The sequence below is a fragment of the Macaca thibetana genome, chromosome 14 (assembly GCF_024542745.1).
Source record: "Macaca thibetana thibetana isolate TM-01 chromosome 14, ASM2454274v1, whole genome shotgun sequence".
In the NCBI taxonomy this organism is placed as follows: Eukaryota; Metazoa; Chordata; class Mammalia; order Primates; family Cercopithecidae; genus Macaca; species Macaca thibetana.
Window position 1 is genome coordinate 98,245,155 of NC_065591.1, and position 14,134 is coordinate 98,259,288.

Consider the following 14,134-nt stretch of genomic DNA (forward strand, 5'->3'; position numbering starts at 1 on the left):
ACTCAAAACTCCTTTTACCTCATTTAGAACACAGGCCAAACAGTCAGGAGGAGGGGTGAAAGCCGAAGGGCTGAGCTCAGACAATTATAACTGCTCTGACCTCTACCAGGCCAGAATGGGCCAAACTTGAAGGAGGAAGTGATGGGGGAAATTAGGGATATCAAAAAGATCATGGAGTGGGAGCTCTTGAATATCAGAGTAAAATAAAGAGGGAGTGAAATATCAAAAGATCAGTATTTTGGTGAGGAGTTCAATTGGACAAAGTTTTCCCAATCAGAAGAAATGAGAGTGGAGAGTTTCCTATAAAAAAGAAAATGGTTCCAGTGTCCTGCCTGGGAGGTACTCCCCAGGGCAGACAAAAGGGAGAGCACTTGAGTCTCACTGGACAGTGGAGTGAAGGCAAGGAGGAAATATAGGGAGAAAACCTTTTCTTTCATTTCAGGAAGAAAATAGGGGAATATGAAATTTCTGATAGTTCTCTGCAAATGAGCCAGGTTGAAAGAGGGTGGGTGTGAGAGAGAAAGGAAGGGAAGAAAAAAGACAAGGCAAGGAAAGGAAGCTTGTGAGGCTTCCAGCCACTGCACAGTGCAGTGTCAATGTCGTCACTACTCTTACTAGTCTCCTATCAGGGAAATCCTCAGCATCCTAGACCTTCACAATGTCAGATGAGTCCCTCCTACCTTTGCAAGTCACAAGTCAAGGTGAACTCTTTCCAGCCAGAGGAAGTTAAGGGTACTTTTGGCTGAGATGAGTAAGACTGTAGGTGGCTCTCTGAGATAACCAGAGGAATAAAGTTGGAAGATGGGGAAAGAGACGGGGAAGGGAAAAAAGAAAGAAAAAAAAAAATGAAGAGAGAAATAAAGAGCCCAGAGAAGCTGGGCGTGCAGCAGGACTCATCCCAGCCATTGTTCTTTGGGCTGGTCAAGCCTGACTGCCTACCTCCTCAACCAGTCTAGCAGGTTTCTTGGAAATTACTCAGAATCTGATGTCAGCCAGTCAGAGGGTTCTTAAAACCTAGCACAGAGGGGACTAGGATCCCTTACTCCAGAAATCCCTAAGCCAATCAGGAGGGAAAAGAAAATGAGGGGCAGGGTTCAGAAGGAGAACAAGAGTACCTTGGTCCAAGGGAGGACTCAGTGACTGCAGAGACACTGAAGCAAATATTTCAAGTGGCCGTTTCATCTATCACAAGGTCACATTCTGGAGGTCTTGCTGGCTCTCCGGTGCTTCTCCTCAGGGAAATATCCTCACTTATGGGCTCCAGCAGAGTCACCAAGGCTGTTACTGCATCCCGGACCCCACATTTGTTGGCTGTTGCATAAGTAGAAATTAACACCAGGATAAACAGAATTTTTCTCAGCCAAGATTTAATAGGTTTGTGACTCAAACATACAAGGAAGCAGCATACAGGAAAGGAATCCTGGTACCAGCTCCCCAAGGGGCTTAGTTCTTGTCATTTTAAGGAAGGTGATGTGGGAAAAGGAATGATGTACAAGCAGTATTTAGCTGGGTTTTTGTATACACTTGCACAGTGGGGCATCATGCTCTAACATGTATCACATGACTAGAAAATGGGGGATAAGCCTCACTGTCAGTGGAGATTTTAGTATTTCAGTGAGATTATAATGAGTAAAAAGTCAATGGAAGGTCAGGGCTGGAGTCCATCTTGTCTTCTGGCAGCTGGATATGCTGCCTAAGAAAACAAAAATGGTCCCAGGTTTTTGTTGGGAATGCTAGAGTCTTGCTTCAGCAACCTCAGAAGGCATCTGTCCCTCAAAGAGATAAATGGTCAGATGCTTTCTTTTACGGTTAGCAATTCAGCCTGGTCAGCTAAGTTAGGAGAGCCTTGCCCTACCTGTTACACGACTTGGGTTAGCTTGTTAAGGAAGGCAAAACGCAGGAGAGGAATATGTCCAGATACCTAAGGCCCATCAGGACCCTGGTAACTGTGTCACTTGTCTGCTGGGACCAAGTCTCTTTTTTACACTGTCTTGCACTGACTTGCATTCCACATACAGTAGTTCTTTCAACAGAGCCAGTAGTCTTTTTCTTCTTGGATACTGCCATCTTCTCTCTCCATAATGCTGAAATTTTGATTACAGTGCCCTTAAAAAAGATTCCCCCTCTCTTCTATCAATAGACACATAACTTTCCTCCTCAAGTTCTTGCCTTGTCAATGCCTCCCTCTCGTCTTGATTTTCCAGTATTAGTTGGCCAACAGGGTCTGCTGCTTCCTCTTTGGGTCCAACTTGGCTGGTTCTGTCCTATTTAGGTGTTTTAGATATGGCTGCTTTTCAGTGGTCAAGCATCTCTGACTTGAAGAAGTACACAGCTGAACAGATGGGTTTAATAAAACTTGAGATTATTTCACTATCCAGAATCTCCAAATCATTTTATATTGTTATTTCTAGGCCTTCCAGATACTACTATGCCTTGCATAAATAAACCAAAACATTTCTTCCATGAGAATGACTGCCTTGTCAAGCTAAGCGCACATTCTGTCAATTGTCCAACTTCATGCCAGCAGAGGGCAGGCAGGACAGATAATATCCGCAGACAATCTCCGATCCTCAGGTTACCTGATACATATGTTTATCCTGTACAGAATAACTCTGGGAATTATATCAAGATTGTTAATATCAAGATTGTTAATCCTTGGCAAAAGGGTCTATTTGTCTTATCAAGGCATAAATTGATTAGCTGACTAAAGGCTCTGGTACTTTCAGAATTTAGAAATTTTTTTGTATTAAGCTTTCTGGAAAGAATTGTTTTCCCAAACCCATCTGATCCCCAGAATTTAAACCAATAATTTAAAATATTGGGTAAGCATCAGAATCATACCTGCAGCTTATTAAAAATACAGATGCATAATCCTCATTCCAGACTTACTAAAGAGATCACCTGAGTGTTGGGCCTGAGTATACCTGTAAAAGCTGTATACATTGTTTTGATATATAATCGGAATTGCGAATTCCAGATTTCCAACCCTGGGGAAATAAAAGCATTGTTTAACCACTATTGGCTGCTTTGTGTTGTTGGCTTCAAAGAGCTGTTTCGATAAATGTCAGTCTGAGGATCTTAAGATTTATTCAGTATTTAGTACTGAAAACTATTTGCCTTATTGGTTTGCTTATTTATTTATTTGTTTATTTAATTTATTTCTCTGGTGCTGCTGTTTTTTTCAGTCTTTAAAATGGCCAAGAATTGTTAATTCATGCTGTCATATATACTCCATTTGTTTCTGTTGTGTACATGAAGGCTCCCCTCAGATGGGTAGAATGGAGGATAAAGCATATGTAGATAGCATCTCTGGACTCCTTGATATAAACTGTAATTTTGGCTGCATTACTCAATAGGTGGTTGATCACCACACTTACAGGGCTCAACAAAAGCTCAAGGTTTAAGTATGAGGCCCGAAATCTTGGAAGTGAAAGTTGTTCTATTCCGGAAGATTGCACTGGACAGAGTCTCAGTGAAATCCTTTTCAGAGTATCCAAAATGTGGAGACCATGCAACTGTTTTCAAGATGGTAAAGAAACTGACTTACTATAAAAATAATAACTTTACGAAGAAATATAGGCAGCTGTCTGAGAGAATGAGGGAAGGTAAATAGCTCTAAGGATGAGGAAACAAATTTATTAAAAGTCTAGGTTCTGGAAGGAGAGGTAGTTAGGAGTTTCCTGCAAAGGCTGTGATTAGCCATTATCAACTACAAATTACTGGGCCAGCTTTGCCAGCAGGCATTTGAAATTGTATTCTATTCAGTAGTGTAAAGATGGTTTAATGTAAGAAAATCAATGCACATAATATACCGTATCAATAGGTAAAGCCAGATTTGTAAGATTTTAATAGTTTGCTAAAAGACAGTTGCTAAAAGTAATTTACTATTTTTTAAAATATAACAAAAATAATAGACTCTTTCACAATATAATAAAGAACAACTAAGATTATGCCAATCAGTGCTGTCAAGAGTATGATGAAACAGGCACTTTCATTAATTGTTTGTGTCAAGGTAAACTGGTTCAAGAACTTTGAAAAATAATTGAATCTATATATTTCATGAGACAGATTTTTAAAACTTTGACACATTAATTCAAATTTTGTCATTCTTTCTTTAAAAAAAATCCAAAATGACGATAAAACCTCCAAGCACAGAGATATTAGTTTGAGAATTATTTATTAAAATAAAGAAAATTGAAAGTAACTATGAGAGATATCCAAAATATCTGAGTGTGCATGCCTTACGTTTATACAAAATTTTTGCATGCATATCCTTTACATATCCAGTTATTTATGTGTAAATTATACACATGTACTCGTGTGTTAATATATTACATGATAATATATATTATATAGGCATACACACAAGAGAAATTGAAAACAGATGAATTAAAATGTTATTATCAATAATATTTTTGGTTAGGACATAGTGATTGACCATACCTTCTATTTTTGAAAATGTTGATTTAATATTATCTGTTGCAGCAATTCCATGGTCTTCATTTAAGACTACTATTTTTAATACTTTTTAAAAGTCAAGCTTACTTTAACAAAATTTACACATAGTCAAATACATCCTTTTAAAGAATACAGTTTAATGAGTTTTGACAAATGTATGTAGTTCTCTAACCAGTACCACAATCAAGATAAAGAATATTTCCCTAACCTCAAGAAGTCTCCCTGTTCCTCTTTTCAATCAATTTCCTGCCCTGAGCCCCACTCCTGGCAAGTAGTGACCCGATTTCTCTCCCTGTAGTTTTTTCCCTTTAGTTTTTACAAATCTAACAAAAATAATGAAAAGAGTCTTCTCCATATAATAAAGAGCAACTAAGATTATGCCAATCAGTGCTGATGAGAACCAGAACTTTTTCTTTTCCAGAGAGTCTTCTACATTGTACCATTTTTGTATCTGGCTTCTTTCATGTTACATAATGCTTTTGAGGTCTAAACATCCTGTTGAATTGATCGGTAGTTCATTTCTGTTTTATTTATGGGTAGTATTTCTTACATAGACATACAACAATTTATTCGTTCATCAGTTGATGGATATTCTGGTTGTTTGCAGTTTTGGGCTATTATGAATATAACTGCTCTAAACAATTGTATACAGTATCTGTGGGAATATATGTTTTAATTCTCTTGTGTAAATACCTAAGAGTGATATTTCTGGCTCATATGGTAAGTGCATGTTTTCTAAAGTGGGCAAACCATTGTGTATCACCACGAGCAGTGAATGAGTATCCTTGTCTTCCACATCCTCACTAGCACTTTATATGTCCATTAAAAGTATTTTTTTTTTTTTGGTCATTCTAGTAAGTCTGTGTTATGGGCTGAATGGTATCCCTCCAAAATTCATATGTTGAAGTCCTAACACCCAGTACCTCAGAGTGTGATCTTATTTGGTGATAGGGTCTTTACAGAGGTAATCAAGTTAAAATGAAGTTATTAGTGAGAGTCCTAATCCAAAATGACTAGTCTTCTCATAAGAAGAGAAGATTAGGGAAGCATGTAGAAGAAATAAGTGAAGCAGAGATGGTTCCTGGGGAGATGTAAGCCACCACAGAAAAGTACCCAGGAAGTGATGAAGGAGGAAGATGAAATGCCAAAACCTAAATCTGTGGTTATGCCACCAGGCACTCCTAAAAGGCACTCACACCTGTAATCCCAGCACTTTGGTAGGCTAAGGTGAGAGGATTGCTTGAGGCCAGGAGTTCAAGAGCAACACCCTGGGCAACATAGCAAGACCCCATCACTTACAAATAAAAAACGCCAGTGCATGGCGCATGGTGGTGTGCACCAGTAGACCCAGCTACTTCAAAGGCTGAGTTGGGAAGATCATATGAGCCCAGGAGTTCAAGGTTACGTTAAGCCACTCACACCACAGCAGTCCAGCCTGGGTAACAGAGAGAGGTCTTTTCTCAAAAGAAAATGCAGTTACATTGTGCATGTCGATGCTGGCAAGTCAGCCACTGGAGGACAAATAGTGTATTTGACTGAAATGGGTGAAAACAGGGCACTTGAAATGTATGAAAAAGAAGTTAAAGAAAAAAAAAACAGAGAAACTTGGTACTTGTCTTGAATCTTAGACACAAGTTAGGAAAATTGAGACAAGGATAAAACAATAGAAGCAGGTTTTGCCTATTTTGAAACTGAAAGGAAGTATTTTATAGTTCTAGATGCCTCTGGTCACAGGAGCTTCATCCCAAATACGATTGGTGGTGTCTCTCAAGCTGATTTGGCTGTGCTGGTAATCTCAGCCAGGAGAAGAGAGCTTGAAATTGGATTTGATAAAAGGACAAACAAGAGAATGTGCAATGTTGGCAAAGACAGCAAGTGTGAAACACTTAATTCTGTTTATTAATAAGATGAATGATCCAACAGCAAATTGGAGCAATGAGAGATACGAAGAATATAAAGAAAAACTAGTGCCATTTTGAAAAAAGTTGGCTTCAATTTCAAAAACTGCCTGCTCAGGACTAACTGCGGAAAATTTCAAAGAGCGATTGAATTTCTGTACTTAGTACATTGGATTACCATTTATTCTATATCTAGGTAATTTGTCAGACTTCAATAGATCAGTTGCTATACCAGTCAGGCTGCCAATTTTGGATAAGTACAAGGATATGGGCACTGTTGTCCTGGGAAAGCTGGAATCAGGCAGTCTGTTTGTAAAGGCCAGCAGCTTGTGATGATGCCAAAAAAGCACAATGTGGAAGGTCTTGGAACACTTTCCAATGTTATAGAAGCTGATACTGTAGTCCCAGGTGAAAAGCTCAAAATCAGACTGAAAGGAGTTGAAGAAGAGGAAGTTCTTCCAGGATTCATACTTTGTGATGTTAATAATCTTTGTCATTCTGGAGGCACATTTGGTGCTTAGATAGTGATTACAGAGCATAGATCTATCATCTGCCCAGAATTTAATTCAGTGCTGCAAATTCACACCTGTATTGAGGAAGTTAAAATAACAGCCTTAATCAGATTGGTAGATAGAAAGTGAGACTCAACCCTGTTTTGTGAAGCAAGATCAAGTATGCACTGCTCATTTAAGGAGAGCAGGAACCATCTGCCTTAAGATCTTTAAAGACTTCCTCAGATGGGTCACTTTACCTTAACAGATGAGGGCAAGACTTGCGATTGGAAAAGTTCTAGAACTGGTTCCAGAGAATAACTAAGCATTTTCTTGATGATCTTGCATAATACTATGAGAAAAATTGACTGCAAAAAGCCTATTACGTATCACCTTCTCTAATTTTCTGCCCATTGGTTAACCTCTCCCCATATTCGCAAAGTGAAAATTCACAGCAAAAGTCCACATTATGTCACTTTCTTATATTGAGAGCTCTGCTACACCACCATTGAATTTTTAAAATATTTTCCCTCTTTTTCATACTCTGCTTCCTTGGATGGATTTGGCAATAGCTTTGTAAGTCATGTGGACATAATTGCCTATAATAATAAAAACCCTATAGCAATTTGTTTTTCATTTTCTCCTTAGGCATACTTAATATTTTTCCCCCAGGCAGATCATTCGGAGTGTGCAAGGGTGTGTGCATATGTTAGAAAGACAACTACCATTTTAATAAAGTATTCAAATTGAAAAAAAGAAGAGAAGGTTGATTAGGACATAAACAGTTACAGAGGGACAACCTTGTGAAGACACAGGGAGGAGATGGCCATCAATAAGCCAAGGGGAGAAACCTCAGAAAAGAGCCAACCATATCAACACGTTGATCTGTTCTTCCAGCCTCCAGAATTGTGAGAAAATAAATTTCTGTTGCCAAACACACCCAGTCTGTGGTACTTTGTTATGGCAGCCCAAATAAACTAAAACAGTGTAAAAAAAAGATATTTTATTGAGTTTTATTTAAATATCCTTAATGATTAATAATATTATTTTTGTGTTCATTTTGCCATCTGTATCTCTTCTATAGTAAACTGTTCAAATCTTTTGTCCATTTTTTAAATTGAGTTTTTTGTCTTCTTATTACTGATTTCTAAGTATTCTTTATGTATTCTGGATACCGGTCCTTTATTAGATATGTGCTTTACAAATATTTACTCCATATTTGTGGCCTGTCTTCTTAATAGTGTCTTTTGAAAGAGAAAGTTTTAAATTTTGATTAAGTTGAATTTATTATTTTTTCACTTATAGTTTATGCTTTTCATTTGACGTTTTTATTTTGATTTTTTACAACTTCATTGAGATACAATTGATGCAAAATAAACTATACACATTTTAATTGTACAATTTGATAATTTGTGACATGTATACATCTTTGAAAGAATTACCACCATTAAAATGATAGACATTTCTATCACTCCCTTCAAAATAAAGTTTCCTCTTGTCCTTGTGTAAACTATCCCTTCCTTCAACCCACTCCTTGGCAATTAATGAAATTATTTGTCACTATAAATTAGTTTGAATATTCTAGAATTTATATGAATTAAATCACATAGTACATACTTTTTTTGCATAGCCTTTTTCATTCAGATAAGTGATTCTGAGATTTATCCATGTTGATGTATATATCAATAATTCATTCCTTTTATTCTATTCATTATCATAAATTGTTAATCAATTTACCTTGGCTGACATTTTAGTGCTTGTCATACTTGAAAAATTTACTACACAAAGACAGTGGCTGAAAGGGAATGCAATATTGACCTCACTTACTGAATTGCCCTACTAGTTTTTCGAACCCTCCACCACAAAACAAAGACAATTGGTTTTGTTAAAATCTCAATTTGCCCTCATGTCAGACTGTTGACATTATGAATTAAATAGATAATATAAGTATGTTACATCCAACTGTAACTCTTTATTGAAATTTTTTAAATTAAAATATTATTAAGTGGGTTACAAAATTCTGCTTCTGTTTTAAGCACATAGAGAAGAGAGATTTTACAAGTGACACATTTATATTTTGGGCATTAAAATCAATATGAAAACATTTCAAAGCAATCTATTTTTAAATGTTCTCTCCTTTGTGCAATTTTTTTCCAAATAGTAGCAGCTACTTCTTCATTTATTGGTAAAATATCTTGAAGTTAAATATTTAGTGTTTGTTTTTCTGAAATTTCTGTCAGCTAGCAGAATATGGGCTTGAATTTGTCATTACAGAAATTAAAAACAAAATGAGTGTGTGCCTTTTTGAAAAAGGAAAATGAACAATGCACCTTTATGTTTGCTTGGCAAATCTCTTAAGTACTTGGCACAAAATTACCAGAAAACCTCTTTAGAATATAAAAAATGTTTAAGGTAATTTCTTATTATTTCATGACACAATATAGTATGACAACTATAATTTGAGGATCTCTTAATATACATAAAATTAACCACACCAATAACATTCTGTAGCACTTTATGCATGTCTATTTTCAACTTCTGTGCCAAAAAGACTAATAATCCAATAAATTAATTTCAAATGTGCTATTGCACCTGTAATGTTACTTGAAACAATTTTGTAAAAGAAACTTAAACCAGATATATCAAGAGTGATTACATTTATATGGTTTTCCTGTAATGTAATTTTTACTTTAATAATATATCTTCTTCAGTACCTTTAAATAGCTAAGAAAAGGCTGTTTCATTATTAAAACAGAATTCAGAAAATACCATAAGCTGAGATACTATTTTTAATTGTAATTTCAGCCAACACTATAGCAAACCTCCCACATAATACTCATTTTTAAAATTCTTTAACAATGTTTTCTATGAATATTCCAACACTAATTAAGGAAAAAAATTGACCACATTATTTTCTCCTTATTTCAGTCATTTTAAAAAAATCCTGACATGACAGTGAATGATGTGCTTTCTTAATGATCCTATATTTTGTCTTCGTTATTAAGTACAAAACCCAGAAGAAGGTTATAAACTTTATCTTCAAATTGGTGTAATTTTGTAAATACACAGTTGGATTTTACATGATTATAAATACTGTTGGGAAAATGTAGAAGTATGTCTTATATCTTTATAGTATAGATGCTTTAAAAAAAAAATTCTGACTCATTGTGATGGCTTCATTCTATCACTCAGTACTTTGAGGCATAATAAGTACCCAATACACATAGAGGTTTATTGTGGTAGTAGATATAATATAAATCCATCTTTCAGGCAGTCTTCTTTAAAAGTTAGATTTTTTTAAGCTAAAGTTTTGTTAGTTTTTATTAGATCATTGTTGGTGATTATGTCTGAAATGAGTGGTGAAGAGCTTATACTAGGAGAGAATTGTCAGTCTTGCCATTAATAGTTGACCACAAATCTAGACCTTCAATAGTGGAGAAAGGTACATTCATTCACTGGCATCCTATTGAACCAATAAAACAATAGGTATGTTGCTACATAGAGATATGTGTAAAATAAAGTGCTAATTTATAAAATTTTACAGTCACCATAGAAGAAACTACCTAAAAAAAGACAGGAATAGAACACAGAAAAATAAAAAGAGTTCTACAAGGGTGTTCAGATTAAAGATAATTTGCTTTCCTTTAGTAGCCAGAATGTTTATATTGTTTTTATTTTATTGTTTAGAATTATAAGAAAACACATTTGTATCAAATTTATTTCTTTTTGTCCCTACAAAAATGTTAGAATTTGTGTGAAAGTTAATTTAGTCTCTATATACAAGTGCTAACTTCTGTACTCTGACAAATATGAATTATATAATTTCTTTCAATTATTACTAATTTGATGGGAAAGATAATTTATCTTGCATTTTTTGCATTTCTGTGAATTTTTGTGAAGTGTTCACAAATTGTCCATTAGATTTCATCATTTATTAATTACTAGGTTATGAGAGGCTTTCTTTGATCACTCTGTACCACATAATTACTTCATCCTTCATGCCAGTGCCTGCCTTAGCTTTTTATTTTCCATAGTACTTACCTGTCTTATATTATGTTTATTTTTTAATGTATTCTTCTATTTTCTTCAGTGCTGTCAACATTGAATAACAGCTGCCATAGATTAGACAGCTGACAAATCACTGTTGAATGAATAATAAATGTCCTTACATATTTTTCTAATAGTGTTGCTATTTTGTGTATTAATCTGAAAGATCTCTTTCTATATTAGAGAGACAACATTTAAGCATATGTTACAAATATATTTTTCAATTTGTAATAGACTTTATTTTTTATTCTTTTAATTTATTATTTATTAATTGTTTGATAAAAAAGAAGTCTAATACAGTTATCTACTTAAATGCATTATTTTTATGGTTTCTGTATTTGATGTTTTGCCTGGGAATACTTTCCTCTCCCTCCTTCCTCTCTCCCTTCCTCCCCTTCCTTCCTCTCTCCCTCCCTCCATTCCTCCCTCATTTCCTCCCCTACTTCCTCCCTCCCTTCCTCCCCAACTCCCTACCTCCCTCTCTATTTTGTACTCCCTTCCTCTGTGTGTGTGTGTGTGTGTACGGGTGTGTTTCAGCCATGGAACTTAGTGTGGCATAGGTGAAATATAAAGACCTAATTTATGTTCAACATGGAGACTTCACTTCACCAGCATCACTTGCTATTTAATTAGTCTTTGAAATGCTGCCTTTATGGTATACTAAGAAGTCATATAGATTTGGTTCTGTTTCTCCACTCTTCCATGAAGCTATCTATTTGTAGCAGCAGTTTCATTCTTGCTTAATGTGGTTTTGCTGTATTTTTGAATATTTCATGGATAAATTCCCCTTCCATTTTTTCAAAATAATATTTTGAATGTTCTTTTTACTTTTATTATTTCTGATGAGCTTTGGAATCCTTTCTTTTGTGAAAATATACATATTAATGAGAATAAATTTTGTATGCCTGAAATAGAAATTTGAGCATTTGGCAGAGATTGCACTCTGTGCCCTTAAGCTTTTAGACTAGCGACCACCCTCTGTTGCTACCCCTAAGAACCATGTTAGGAACGAATCACTGTAAGCTCATTCTCTAATACATGACATATTCTATGGGTTTTTTTTAGTGCATTTGTTTTTTAAACTGATAAACTTTCAGGATTCAGTGAGAGGTTTTTAAATTGAGATTTTAATATTTTTAGTAGCTGCCTGTTCTTATTTTTTAAATGAAGGATTTTGAAAACTCTTTTTCTTTTTGCTTCATTTGAAATAAACTACAGTTGATGGCCGAGCAAAAGGCACAGGTGTGAGGATGGTGTGTGCTTGTGGAAAAGCTTTGGGATGCCTGGTCTTCTGGCTGGGTAAGAAGCACTGGGTGCTTCTTATACCCCCAAAGCAGATCCCTAACTCTGCTCCCAGATGAAGGCTTTCATGCTAAATGCAACAGTCAGGAATGGTTACAAGGGATATAGTACAACCAGCCACTAACTTATTACTCTAGACATGCAAAAAAACTAGTCCCAATAATCTCTGGCAAATTTCATCCACAGTATGTTGTCTTGCTTTCATTTTTAAGGTTTAATGTTAAAACTACAGGAGCACACATTAGAGAGTGTTCTTGCTGAATTAGCTGACCAGGGAAAGGGGATAACAATATGTCCCTGTCTAAGTGGCTTTAAGGTATCTGTATTCAAAGTCTTCAAATCTTTTGACCTTTCAAAAGGACAGCCTTGCCATTGGTCAGTGTATCTTGTCATTTACTATGACATGGTGGTTTCTTGTGTTTGGATCTCTCTTTGAGACAGAGATTTACAAATATGATTACACAACTTTCAAAATTCTGTCAACAGTTTTGTCTTAGGTTGAGCTACTGGCCCCTGAAGCTCTAAGTGACATTCTGAAATTTGTTAATCAAATGAGCCTATGGTTTGCGGCTTTGATTTCTCACACTTGCCAAGTGGACCTAAAGCGCTTTGCCATAAGGGGTTTTTAAAAAGTCTTACAAAGTCATCCTTTTCTGGCTTTCCTTCTATGCAAAAGCCTGAGAGAGAAAGCAATGGCAGTACAAATAAATGAAATTTAATAGATTGTTTTAATTTAAGAGCAACAATTCCTCTGGAAATTAATCATATTGGAGTGAATGTGAGCTAGGAGAGCAGCAGGACTTAACTTCCCAGTCCTGAAAGGATAAAGTTAAAATATGTCTGGAACCAGCAGATGGCGCCAAAAGCAACCGCTAGTTGCTCTCATTGCTCATTAACATAAGACACTCCCACCAAAGCCATGACAATTTACATTTGTCATGTAAATAACCCAGCATGATGGCAATGATCCAGAAATTACTAGCCCCTTTTCTAGAGACTTCTGAATGATCAGCTTCTTAATTTGTATGTAATTAAAAGTGAATGTAAATGCTGCTAACCAATAGCTCACAAGTGCTGACTCTGGGTCACTACCTGTGGGTTGACTCTGCTCTGCAAGGAGCAGCTCCTGTTCAATAAAAGTTGCTGTCTAGGCTGGGCATGGTGGCTTACCCCTGTAATCCCAGCACTTTGGGAGGCCGAGGAGCGCAGATCATGAGGTCAAGAGATGAAGACCAGCCTGGTCAACATGGTGAAACCCTGTCTCTACTAAAGATACGAAAAAATTAACTGAGTGTGGTGGAGGGCACCTGTAATCCCAGCTACTTGGGAGGCTGAGGCAGGAGAATCACTTGAACCTGGGAGGCAGAGGTTGCAGTAAGCTGAGATCATGCCATTATGTGCCAGCTTGGGCAACAAGAGTGAAACTTCATCTCAAAAAAAAAAAAACTTAAAAATCATCTGGGCATGGTGGCACGTGCCTGTAATCCCAACCACTCAGGAGGCTGAGGCAGGAGAATTGCTTGAACCAGGGAGTCGGAGGTTGCAGTGAGCCAAGATCGCACCACTGCACTCCAGCCTGGTGACAGAGCAAGACTATCTCAAAAATAACAACGTTGCTGTCTAACACCACTGGCTGGCTCTTAAATTTTTCCTAGGTGAAGCCAAGAACCCTCATGGGTTAAGCCCCAATTTCAGGGCTTGCTTGTCCACCTGCATCAAATGGACTAGTTTTTAGTAGGCACTCATTTTATTACTTCCAGCTTTGGGAGATCATTTTTCATAACTCTCTCACTGGTTACCATTCCGTCTTTGCAGACATAGTTTGGTCAGCTCAGCAGAGCTAACTTTATCCTTCAGGGTTTCCTGTGGTAGCCTGCTGGCTGAGCTAACTGTGGTTCGTAGGGAACAAAAGACCTAGCTTTGCAGGTGGGGGTTTTA

At 36.5% G+C, this 14,134-nt stretch overlaps 1 pseudogene; it reads left to right on the top strand.

The window, feature by feature from the left end:
* The first annotated feature begins 3,406 nt into the window (after positions 1-3,406).
* On the top strand, positions 3,407-7,347 carry LOC126936526 (eukaryotic peptide chain release factor GTP-binding subunit ERF3A-like; annotated as a pseudogene).
* The last annotated feature ends 6,787 nt before the right edge of the window (positions 7,348-14,134 follow it).